Source organism: Muscardinus avellanarius, assembly GCF_963383645.1.
Source record: "Muscardinus avellanarius genome assembly, chromosome: 1".
Classification (NCBI taxonomy): Eukaryota; Metazoa; Chordata; class Mammalia; order Rodentia; family Gliridae; genus Muscardinus; species Muscardinus avellanarius.
Genome location: NC_137786.1, coordinates 175,322,647 through 175,334,862, shown reverse-complemented (window position 1 = coordinate 175,334,862; position 12,216 = coordinate 175,322,647). Strand labels below are relative to the sequence as shown.

Sequence of the window (12,216 nt, the reverse complement as noted above, 5' to 3'; positions counted from 1 at the left end):
ATTAAAAATTTGGCTTTAATTTTAAATGTGGTAGATCGTCAAGGATATTTTCCCATGGGGCAAGCTACCAAAATAAATGCATTTCAAAATAAAGTTAACAGTGACACTCAACCTTTGTTCACTCTGCTCAGACAGGCTGCTCATTGAAATTTGATTTTGGCAGTGTTTTTCTAATGTTTACATAACACATCATAAATTTCAGACCAGTAGATATCCTCTATATGTTTTCTAGAGGAAGAGTCCAGAGGGATGACTGGAGAAAGGGCTATGTTATAAACATTATGAAATTGGTCTTTCCTCTGTGGAGCTTGGATCCTGTTATATATGATGCCATGGGTTTTGGTCTCATGGACTGTCTAAATGACTTTTAAGGCACAATGTTTTTTTTGTGTGTGTGTGTGAGTCTGGGGATGGAACCCAGAGGCATTTGACCTCCGAGCCACACCCCCTGCCCTATTTTTTATTCTTTATTTTGAAACAGGGTCTCACTGAGTTGCGAAGGGCCTCACTAAGTAGTTGAGGCTGTCTGTGAACTGCGATCCTCCGGTCTCAGCCTCCCAAATGCTGGGATTACAAGCGTCCGCCGCCACGCCCGGCTTGCACAATGGTTTTGACTGAGGTCTTATGATTCCTATGTCACATGTGTCTTTGCCTTGACTGCTTAGAATATGTACAATAACAGTCAGGATTTAGTAAATAGAGAGTGAAGATAGGAAGCAGGATTTGCCAAAATATGTAAATATTTTTGAACCCATTTAGTTTGGGACACATGGAGGGAGGGAGGGAGGGAGGGAGGGAAGAGAGAGAGAGAGAGAGAGAGAGAGAGAGAGAGAGAGAGAGAGAGTGAGTGTGTGTGTGTGTGTGTGTGTGTGTGTGTGTGTATGGAGGATTGAACCCAGGGACATTCTACCTCTGAGTTATACCTTCAGCCCTTTATTTCTGTTGTTTGGAAACAACAGATTGCTGAGAGTCTTGCTACATTGTTGAGGATGTCCTTAAACCTGTGATCCTCCTGCATCAGTCTCCCAGGTACAAGATTACAGGGATGTACCATCATACCTGGCTGACACATTGAGTTTTAAGTACTGAAAAGAGGAATTTCTAGAAAGTTGAAATGTGAATAAGCCACTAATATTTCTTGAGCTCTATTTTTCTCAGTTAAGTAAGAGTAGGACAATTATTTTATAGATATATTCTAAGTATGAAAGTGTGTGATCATATTAGAGAACCCAGTAGAATTAAAATCAAGCATCCTATGTCAGGGGGAAGAGGAGAGTTTGGAATAGTGTAGTATTATAGACACTAAAAGGGACTAGAATGAAGGCTCTGAGGTGCACAGGCGAGCAGGAGATGGAGCAGGACCAGTGGGTCCTGTGAGGCAGGGAAGCACAACAGAGGAAGCCAAGAGACCCTCCCTGCCTGAGTCTCCCCTGGCTCAGCCCATTTCTTTCAACTTCTCTGGTTTTTCTAAAAGATGGAAGAAGTGTTGTTACAATTGGTGCCATCTGTGAGCATCTTCAGAGCTATTATTTTTTCCTCTTAGAAACTTCTTGTGTTCACAAATTAGGGATTATAGCCTTTGTCTTAGGCATAGATGCTGATGCCCGGAGGTGTTGAATGATCTCTCTGAGGACACACAGCAGGTAAGAGCCACACTGAGGGTTGGTTTGAAGGCCTCCCGACAGGCGTCTTCTCCTAGTCTCACCTTCCTCGGCTGATGGTTACAAGATGCACATGCTCTAATGAGGAGGAGATTTTCTGAAAAGCCCAGTGCCCTCCGTACACGCAAAACCATCATGCTAATGGGGTGGCAATTAATCTCGCAAGAATTTGGGGCTTGGGCTTTTATTTCTAGGGTGCCTCTCAGATTCCTTCCATATGCTAGTAATTCAAATTTCTTTATTAACAGTGGTTTTCTCATTACTATTTTGTGACTCATTTCTAGCTAATAACACAGATATACTTTTTCTGAACCAGATCAAATGTTTGTTTATCAACCAAATTACCTGAAGCCAGGGACTTACCCTGGAACTAGAAACCTTAAATTGTACTTGTCAAAGACAGTGAGTAAAATGGAACATTCTGTGCTAGTTCACTCGGACACTAATAATGAGTATCCATCATCTGCTTGATTAGATGCTTCTCTTTCCCCATAGTTCTTGTCATGATAGATGTGAAGTGATTGCTGGAAAACTTATGTGTCCATCACATTGAATTGTTCATGATTTCCTCTCTACTCAGGCAACATTGACCCTGGATGGGTTCATTTAAAAAAAAAAAAACAACATTTTCTTTTTCTTTTGCTTTCATGGTTTATAAAATTTCTTCTACTTGACTTATAATTGTATGTGAGAAAAAGAGTCTGAATTCTTAACTTTAAAATTGTCAGTGCTGATTGGAGTCAGGATGAGCACCCAGGTCTCCTGATTTTTTTTTTTTTTTTTGAGAGTATATTCTCGTTAATAGCTTTCGTTGTGCTGTTGTGCCGCTGGTATGCCTATAACCCTTCTATTTTTTTTTTGTGTGTGTGTGCCACAGAAAAATACAAAATCTTGATGAAGCAAGGATTTTGAAGCACTTAAAACTAGGGCATTAAACTTCTTCAGGTGGATGTGTTGTACTGTGTTACAGGAAAACAATTACCTGAAATTTTATTCAGATCCTTTGGCCCACAGTAAAGAATTTAAGCTCAGTGCAGCGTTACCAAAGAATTAGCAGTTCTTTCCGAACTTATGTTTAGTGTGTCTTGGTAGTTGAATTTTTGCTTCTTAACCCTTAGACATTCTTTATTTAAAGATTTGTTTTTTAGGTAAACAGATATTTTAAGGAGTCTCATTTTACTTGATGCTCTATTTGATATTTTAGAATGTTCACCACAAGGTGTCAATGTTGTTCCTTAACTATCATTTGAAATTTGATTTATTTTACAAGTTTGGGGTGAGAAAGTAGAGGGCTTCAATGGAATATAAAGCAGTGTTATAAAGCGCCATGAAGCCAGGTATGTGTGTGGGGCGTGCCTGTCATCCTGGTACTTGGGAGGCTGAGACAGGAGGATCACAGGTTCTCGGCCAGCTGCAGCAATTCAGCAAGGCCCTTTGCAACTTGGTGAGACCGTGTTTCAAAATAAAAAAAATAAAATAAGGCCAAGGTTGACACTCAGAGGTAGAATGCTCTTGGATTTAATTCCCAGTGACCAACCCCACAATGTACTATAAAATATGCACTTATTTTTAGAAAGTAACTTTTACAAATTTCTACTATTTTCCCTTTTAGTAGGAGGAATATAGTCTTATTAGATAACTTTCCCCTTTTAATTCCTTTTTTTTTTTTTTTCGGTGGTACTGGGGTTCCTGGAAGCCCTTCTACCTCGGGGCTACACTCCCAGACCTATTTTATATTTTTGAAACAGGGTCTCTTATGCCAGCGCGGCTGGCTTCGAACCTGCGTGATCCTCCTGTCTCAGCCTCCCAAGGGCGGGGATTACAAGCCTGCGACACCACACCCGGCTTTAATTCCTTTTTAAAGAAGTCTTGTTGATAATAGGAAGTTACTGAAAGATTAAATAGTGGAATAGGTCAGGTGTGGTGGTGTACACCTGTAATCCCAGTACTTGGCAGGCTCAGAAGGAGGATTGGCAGGTTTGTGGCCTGCCTCAACTACTTAGTGAGGCCCTCCACAAGTTAGTGAGACCCTCTTTCAAAAATAAAGAATAAGATAGGGCTGGGGTGTGGCTCGGAGGTAGAATACCCCTGGGTTCAGTCCCTGGTAACACACACACACACACACACACACACACACACACACACACACAGAGTAGAGGAGTGGTGTGGGCAGGTGTATAATTTAGAATCCTATTCATGGTAGCAATGCATCATGCAGGTCAGACCTGAGGGATAATACTGGAAGCACAGGATAGTCTTTAATTCTACCTCTTCTCTGAGATCAAAAGAGTATTTTTGGTGTTAAAACCTCATTGTGTATGTGTGTTTCCTTTTATACTTTCTAAACGAGTTAACTATTACAGTGAGACAAATGATAATTATTCTGTTTTTTCCCCTACCCAGTTATTACTCTTTTCCCTTCTCCTTTGAAATGTTTGGCTTTTGCCAGTCTAATAAGTATAAGTATGTGGTGGAAAGTTCAGGGCTTTGGCTCTCTACCTGGGTTTCAGCCCTCAAGCTGCCATATGTGGATAGACTGGGTGCGAGGCTTTGGGCAAGTTACTTAACTTATGTATGCCTCAGCCTACTCTTATAAAATGGGGATAATATTTGTGAGAATTAAATAAGGTAAAATGTTTGAAATATCCTAGGACAGTTACTAGCATGTAGTAGATATGCAATAAATAAGAGTTTTCTTTTTCCCTTTATTTTTCTCATCTTGAAATTAGCTTTTTACCTCTAAGCCAGTGTACCTCTTTCTTACTGTTTTTTAACTTCTCATCATAGTTTCTCTTTGTCTTCTTGCCATTCTAATGTTTACTACTTCTGCTCTCGTTATCTTTATGTATCCTAAGTAGTCATAGTAAAAATGATTAACCTGTATATTTCTTTCCTCACCAGTGACATGGACAGCCCTTGCAGGACGGGCTTGTTTCCTGTGGTTGTTCTGTCTCCTCTCTTTCTGTCTTACTCAGTTCTTGATTTGTTGCTGAGTCCTCTGGGTCCAGGGCTTAGGAATCTTCTGCACGCCTCCTTAAGTCCACTCTTCCACTCCCACAGCTTCAGCCAGCATAATCAAATGCTAGACGTGTTCAAATCTCTACCTCTATTTTTGGACTTTTAGCCTAGATTTTCCAGTGAACATCAAGCCTCTGTACTTTCAGGTCCTGTAGGAGCCTCTAACCTTGAGCTGAGGTGGCCTTGAACCTGCCATCCTCCTGTCCTAGCCTCCCAAGCACTGAGATTACAGAAATGCACCACCACGCCCAGCTATAAACTTTCTATCCCACTTTAGTTGTTTGTTTGCCACATTGCTACCACAGTGGTAGTTTAAAAGAGAGATGAAATTTGTCACTCATCGGGCCTAGATATCCCAAGCCATTATGTGAAGAATAAAATTAATACTTCTTCCTGTGGTTTTCAAAGATCGTTGTTCAAAGCATTTCCACAGGGACAACTGTCTCATTTCCAGTCCTTCCACCTGCTGCCAATGTAATTAGTGACTATCATTTATGGAGGGAGCACTGACTGTGTCATAATTAGTGACTGTCAGTTATGGAGGGAGCACTGACTGTGTCATAATTAGTGACTATCATTTGTGGAGGGAGCACTGCCATAATTAGTGACTATCATTTGTGGAGGGAGCACTGGCTGTGTCATAATTAGTGACTATCATTTGTGGAGGGAGCACTGACTGTGTCATAATTAGTGACTGTCAGTTATGGAGGGAACACTGACTGTGTCATAATTAGTGACTGTCAGTTATGGAGGGAGCACTGACTGTGTCATAATTAGTGACTGTCAGTTATGGAGGGAGCACTGACTGTGTCATAATTAGTGACTATCATTTATGGAGGGAACACTGACTATCATAATTAGTGACTATCATTTATGGAGGGAACACTGACTGTATCATAATTAGTGACTATCATTTATGGAGGGAGCACTGACTGTGTCATAATTAGTGACTGTCAGTTATGGAGGGAGCACTGACTGTGTCATAATTAGTGACTATCAGTTATGGAGGGAGCACTGACTGTGTCATAATTAGTAACTATCAGTTATGGAGGGAGCACTGACTGTCATAATTAGTGACTATCATTTATGGAGGGAGCACTGACTGTGTCATAATTAGTGACTATCATTTGTGGAGGGAGCACTGACTGTCATAATTAGTGACTATCATTTGTGGAGGGAGCACTGACTGTCATAATTAGTGACTATCATTTATGGAGGGAGCATTGACTGTGTCATAATTAGTGCTTCACTGCTTCACTTCTTTCCTCTCAACATCACCAGACTGGGAGCGCCCTGTTTGATCTTTGTATTCTCCCTTTCACCACGAGTATCAGATATATTAAGCAGATAATAAATGCTATTTCTAATGATCGAGTTGAATTACTAGTCAGGTTTTAAGGAGCTAAGCTTTTGTTATTTCTGTTACTGGTTTGCATCTGGTAAGATGGGAGCTATTATCTAAAAAGTGCAGACAATTCAGTCGTATCTGTGAACCCTCAGCTGCCTCTTTTCTGTGTCTGCCTTCCATATCTGGTGAGGTTTCCAGAATTATGTGACTTTTAATTTTGTGACCCTTTATATAGGTTTCTCTGAACGGTCCTTATTTGGCTATCTAGAGGCAAATTTCCCTCCCTTCCCCTCCATTCCCCTCTCTCCTTTGATAGAAAATACTTTGACCTATAAACTTTCTATTTTAAAAGGGAATTGCTCAAGAACAAATAATTCTTAGGGTAATTTTAGAAGATGGATGAGGCGAGAGGCGTACGGGCATTAACTGCGTTTGTAATCTTTGTGGATGTGATAACCCACTTTCAGGTTGCAGGGACAGGTGTTTTTCTCTCCCTGCCTAATGGTCTCTCCGAGTGGCAATTGCAACTATAGACACCTCAAGAACTCCTCTGTGAGCAGAAGATGGCACACAGTTTATTTAGCAAAACTCACATACTTTTCATAGAAAAGACTAGGCTCTACCCAGTGCCTGCATGCTCATTTTAAGTAAGTTAGATGAGTTTGGAGGATGACTAGTAAGATAGGCTACACCAACAGCAAGAAGCGAAAATTGACAGCTTGTTCAGTTGGCAGTACACTCTTTGATTCTGGGATTTAGCTGAGTTATAAATGATATTAGCTCCTGTCCTGCCTTTGTAGTCACTATGTTTGGATTCTTAAACAGCCTTGTCCCACTGCTTCTCATAAAAGAGAGGGAGTGAAGTAGCTGAGTCACGCGCCAGGCAGCTCTCTGCTGCGTGAGTGCTCTGCCCAAGCACACCTCCACGTGCAGTTCATGACTCAAGCCCTTAACCATGAGAAGCGTCGCACGCTGGCTGGTTTTCACTAATGCCCTCTGCACTTGACGGATGAGGAAACCGAGGCTTCGCAAGGTGGGGACGCTTGCCCGGGCTGGCAGGGTGAGTGAGTGTCAGGCGTGAATGAAGGTCTGCCAGGCTCCAGTGCCTGTGCGTTTTTCCATTATGCCATGTTGACATCAAGCCGTCAGTAAAATAGAAAACCGTGATTATTAGAACCTTTGTAAGAAAGCAGGGACATGTGATACGTTTGGAAAGGTTTTTAGTCAAAATCTAAGTGAAGGCTTTGGGGTTTAATGTAAGTTTTGTGTAAACAAAATTTGTATTTATGTGTAATCGTGTAGTTTTTATTTCTTCATTTCTTATTAAGTATACATATATAGACACATATTGCACGTTTTCATCAAAGTGTGTTTTTAAACAAACGCTAGAATAAATTTAAGGGAAGTCTTTTATCTTCTCTCTTACCTTTTGACTTGTCTTCTCCCTTAAAAGCTTCTTCCCTCTTCCCTGCCAACAAAACACCCAGAGCATGTGTCCTCATGACCCCAGAGTCATTCTTTCACCCATGGTCACAATCTCCAACCTCATCTCTGTCCATCTGCGTTTTTCCCATGGTCTCTGGGTATGTGTCATAGGCATTATATACATGCATATGTGTACGTATATGCATAATCATAGATGGTTTTAATGATTATTTTACAAAGTCGAAGTGGAAATTATATACAGTACATGATTTCTTCTATACCCTCTTTTTCCAGTTGAACATTCCATACCCAAATCTTTCCAAATTCATTCTTTTAGTGGCTTAATAATAGTCCTTGCTGTAGTGTGTGTGTGTGTGTGTGTGTGTGTGTGTGTGTGTGTGTGCTACTGTGATGAAACCTGGAGGTGTTTCTATCTCCAGGCTACACTCCTACCCCTATTTTATTTTCATTTTGAAACAGGACCTTGCAAAGTTGCTAAGGGCTTCACTAAGCTGCTGAGGCTGGGCTTGAACCTGTGATTCTCCTGTGTCAGCCTCCCAAGTACTGGGATTACAGGCATCTGCCACCATGCCTGGCTCATGCATAGTTTTAATTTTCTGAGATACCAGATTGTTTGCCCAAAGGATGCAAATAATATGTGACATTACATATTATCCTGACTCCCTGCTGATAGAAGGCATCACAATTTTTGTGTGAATTTTTGATAATCTGGTCAGTATAAGTGATACCTCAGTATTGCTTAAATTTTTATTAGTCTGGTACAAAGAAATTTGTACTACAAGTAAAACTGGATATCTTTTTCTGAGTTTGTTAGCCGTTTGGCATATTGCTTTATGAGTTTACCTATCTAGATAGTTTGCCTGTTCTTAAAATAAATTTCTTGCATTTTCTCACAAATTCCTAAGAGTCTTTTATATTTTTCCCAAATATATCAGTTACATCTTGACTCATAATATCGTATACAGAAAGTTTCTATTTGCTATGTTGTATAATTCTGTTTTTTTCTATTCTTTTCTTTTACTTCTTTTTCTAATGGCACTGGGGATTGAACCCAGAGTCATTTTACCTCTGAGCTACATCCCCAGCCCTAATTTATTTTTTATTTTGAAACAAAATTTCTCGAGGTTACTGAGGCTGGCCTCGAAGCTGCGATCCTCTTGTATCCGCCTCCCAAGTACTGAGATTGTAGGTGTGTGCCACCATTCCAGGCTGTTTCTTTCTTTCTAATTTCTAGGCATTCTTGTGTTTAAGAGATCTTTTCCATCCTTGAGTCCACAGATATTTATAGGAGTTTACTTATTAAATCTTTAATACAATTTGTAATTTATTCTCAAGTATATTGCACAATACTCCCATCACTTGTGAGGACCAATTTCTTCATAAATTAACACAGCATCGGAACACCTTTCTTTTCCCACTGAATTTGAATACTACTTTTGTCATTTATTAAATGCTTACACATACGGGATGTATTTCTAGATTCTCTTTTTTGGTTTTCGTATCTTTTTGTCTATCTTTTACCACTGTCAGTTTGACTTGATTCTAGTGAAGTTTTGGTGTATAGAGTAGGACAAACTCCTCTCCTGGTATATTCCTTTTCATACTTTTTTGGCTCTTCTCAGAACCTCATTCTTCCATGTGAACTCTAAGTTTACAATAGGATAAACTATTGTAAAAACTGAACTTTATTGGGATTTCGATGGAAAGTTTGTATTGACTGAGTTTCATGTTAACTTTGGGGCGGTGCATTCTGTATCAGCATCTGACCACGAGCCTGGCGTGTCTGCATTTTGCTCCTTCGTGACCTTGTATTGTTTTCTTTGCAGGGTCCTTTCCCTCTCTGTCTGTTCTCAGGTGTATTAGCATTTTCAGACTGTTTTGTGTAGAATGTCTTTGACTTTGTGTTTGTATTGCTATTATAAGGGGAAACTATAATTTTAAGAACAACTACACCCAGTTATGTTTCTTCTTCTCTAAGGAAAGTTTTCTTGATTTTCATGCCATTAACGTTACCATTAATGGAAGGACAGACTTAGCCCACATTTATAGTGGTTTTCTAGTCTTATTACAGTTGCTAAGGCTTTCACAATAATGGTGAAAAGTAACGATCATAGTGTACACTCAAGTTCCTTATCTTTTTTTTTTTTTGGATGGTACTGGGGTTTCTGGAAACCCTTCTACCTTCAGGTTACACTCCCAGACCTATTTTATACTTTTTATTTATTTGGAAACAGGGTCTCTTAAGCCAGTGCGGCTGGCTTCAAACCAGCGCGATCCTGCTGTTTCTGCTTCCCAAGCTTGGGGATTACAAGCCTGTGCCGCCATGCCCGGCTTCAAGTTCCTTATCTTAATTGAAAATGTTCAGGATTTTGGAGTTCAGAATATTCTGTCAATTTTGAAAATACTTCAAATAGTTCTATGTACTTAATGCTTTTCTTAGAAATTGTTGTTGAATTTTTTGAGGTGCCTTTCATCTATTCATATTACATTTTTCTTTATATTTTAACTAAATAATAAAGCATGCAGATTTCCTGATATTTTATTGCTGACTAGTTAAAGGGTTAATCTTTCAATCATTTTTGCATAGTACTTATTGTAGTATTTGTAGTTTTGAGAAAGGGGGAGATAAGTAACTCTTCCAAGATCTTAAAATTGAATTTTGAAAATCTCCATCTTATTCTATAATCTTAATATATAAGATGATGTTAATCATAGCATTGACTTTATTTGGTTATTGGGAGGATTAAACAAGTCAATGTATTTATTGTGGTACTTGAACATACCATTTTTCTGGCTTCTCCTTGGTTTATAGTTGGCAAGTTATTTCTTGATAGGAAACCATATGTTTCTTCTAAATTTTGAAAATTGTTGTAACAGTGCATGTAGTTTGAAAATTCTCTTAATAATAATTCTATTTTAGCTCAGGATCCACTCTAGTATTTTAGTTAGAAACATTGTTATGTTATTAACTGTTCTTGGACAAGATGCTTTTTTTGGGGGTCGGGTTGCTGAGGACTAAACTTGGGGCCTTAGACGTGCCAGGCAGATGCTCTACCACTAAACTACATCCCCAGCCCCACAGGATGCCTTCTGATGTTGAAATTTAACTTTTATTTTGTGTCAGAGCTAAAATAAGTGTTTGAGATGGTTTCTGCCTTTAAAATGTTTCTTGAAGCGCTGTATGCATGTACATCACTAGCACTATGAACTGCGTTATGATGTGAGACTAATGCACCAATAAAAGTATGAAAATGTTTCTTGGAATGAGAACCAAGAACTGTATACGTTTATGAATCTTAAATCTCTAGTTTACAATATTGTTCCTAGCTTAGAGCACCAACCTGGTTTTAAGCAGGTAGATACCTTCTCTAGTTAATAATAACAAATAAATGAATGAATGAAAAAAAAAAAAAACCCACATGGGTGAAGTACAATCTGGTTGATGACAAATAACGGGTAGGAGTTTAGGGAATTTTAAAAAGGTAGCTCTTTAGTCACCTTTCCAAAAATAATTGTCCTAACCTGAGAGTATGTTTTTAATCTGATCATTCCATTTCAGACAAAGTACTTGCTAATGAAAGTCATGCGAAAGCACTGTATGTTAAATTATCAAATGAGTGAGCCGGTAGTCAAGACTCTGGAAGCTCTCAGTCTTTAACCAGGACCCCTGGTAGGCTACCCACATCGCTTCTATTTCTCTAGTTGACTGAATGTTTACTAGAGAGTAGGAACATACTCACCAGAACAGTGTTCAGAACCCTTGGCTTGGCAAGTTAATTTTCAAATGTTAAGATGAAGACTAAAATGAATGAAGACTAAAATAATAAAATTAGCTTTAAAGAAATAAAGAGCATTCTTTGAGGGCAACTGAGTATATGAATAGTTTTCTGCCCAAGAGATGTTCTCTGCCTCTGCCCCGTCCTTCACTTCTGGCTTGATTTCACAGGGTTACTGTACTGAGACGGCTTTGTTTAAGATGTCACTGTGAATTAAGGCTTTGCCATCACACCCCTCCTAGCTGCCTGGTAGCTTCTGCGTTCCCACTGGTGCCAGGCATGTTCCAAGGCAACTTTCCAAGGGTTAGTGATTTCACCCTGATGTCTGTGCCAATAAAAATAACCAGTTACCATTAAACACCTACCCCACCCATAATGTGATTTTTACATGCTGTTTTATTAAGAGAACTTATCAGAGAATTTAGGAGAATTAATACGTTATACTCATCAGAATATCCCCTCGGCCTTGGACTAACCTTTGTTCTAAAGGTAAATGTTTCACCTTTGAAGAAAATCCAAGATTCAACATGCTTATCTGTTGAGAGTGGCCTCTATATTAGCTTTATTCGTACAGCCGATTCTTTATAATTGGAAATACTCTATTAACATGAGAAGCCAGATTCTTATTTTGAGGATTTATAATCTAGTAGAACAGATGAACAGATATAGCAAGCAAAGGGTCTTTCATTCATCGAGAAGTTAATAATAATTTCTAAATACTTTGTCTTTTAGGAATAAGTCAGGTTTCTTTCCTTTTGTACAAAGTACCTACACGGGGATTGGTGAAGGAAAGTAATGTTTGAGAACCTAAAATATGAAAAGCAGTCCCTGAGTTCAATCCCTAGTGACACACACACACACACACACACACACACACACACACACACACACACTGAAAAGCACTTCAAGGCTGAAAATTTTTCATACATGTTTTTGTAATGCTCACAGTAGCCACATTACTATGACA

General features: G+C 39.2%; 1 protein-coding gene across 3 annotated transcripts in view; it reads left to right on the top strand.

Moving 5' to 3' along the window:
- UVRAG (UV radiation resistance associated) overlaps positions 1–12,216 on the top strand; it is a gene marked incomplete at both ends in the record, with an annotated part of 330,995 nt that overhangs the window by 93,956 nt on the left and 224,823 nt on the right. The gene's annotated exons all lie outside the window — the stretch shown is intronic.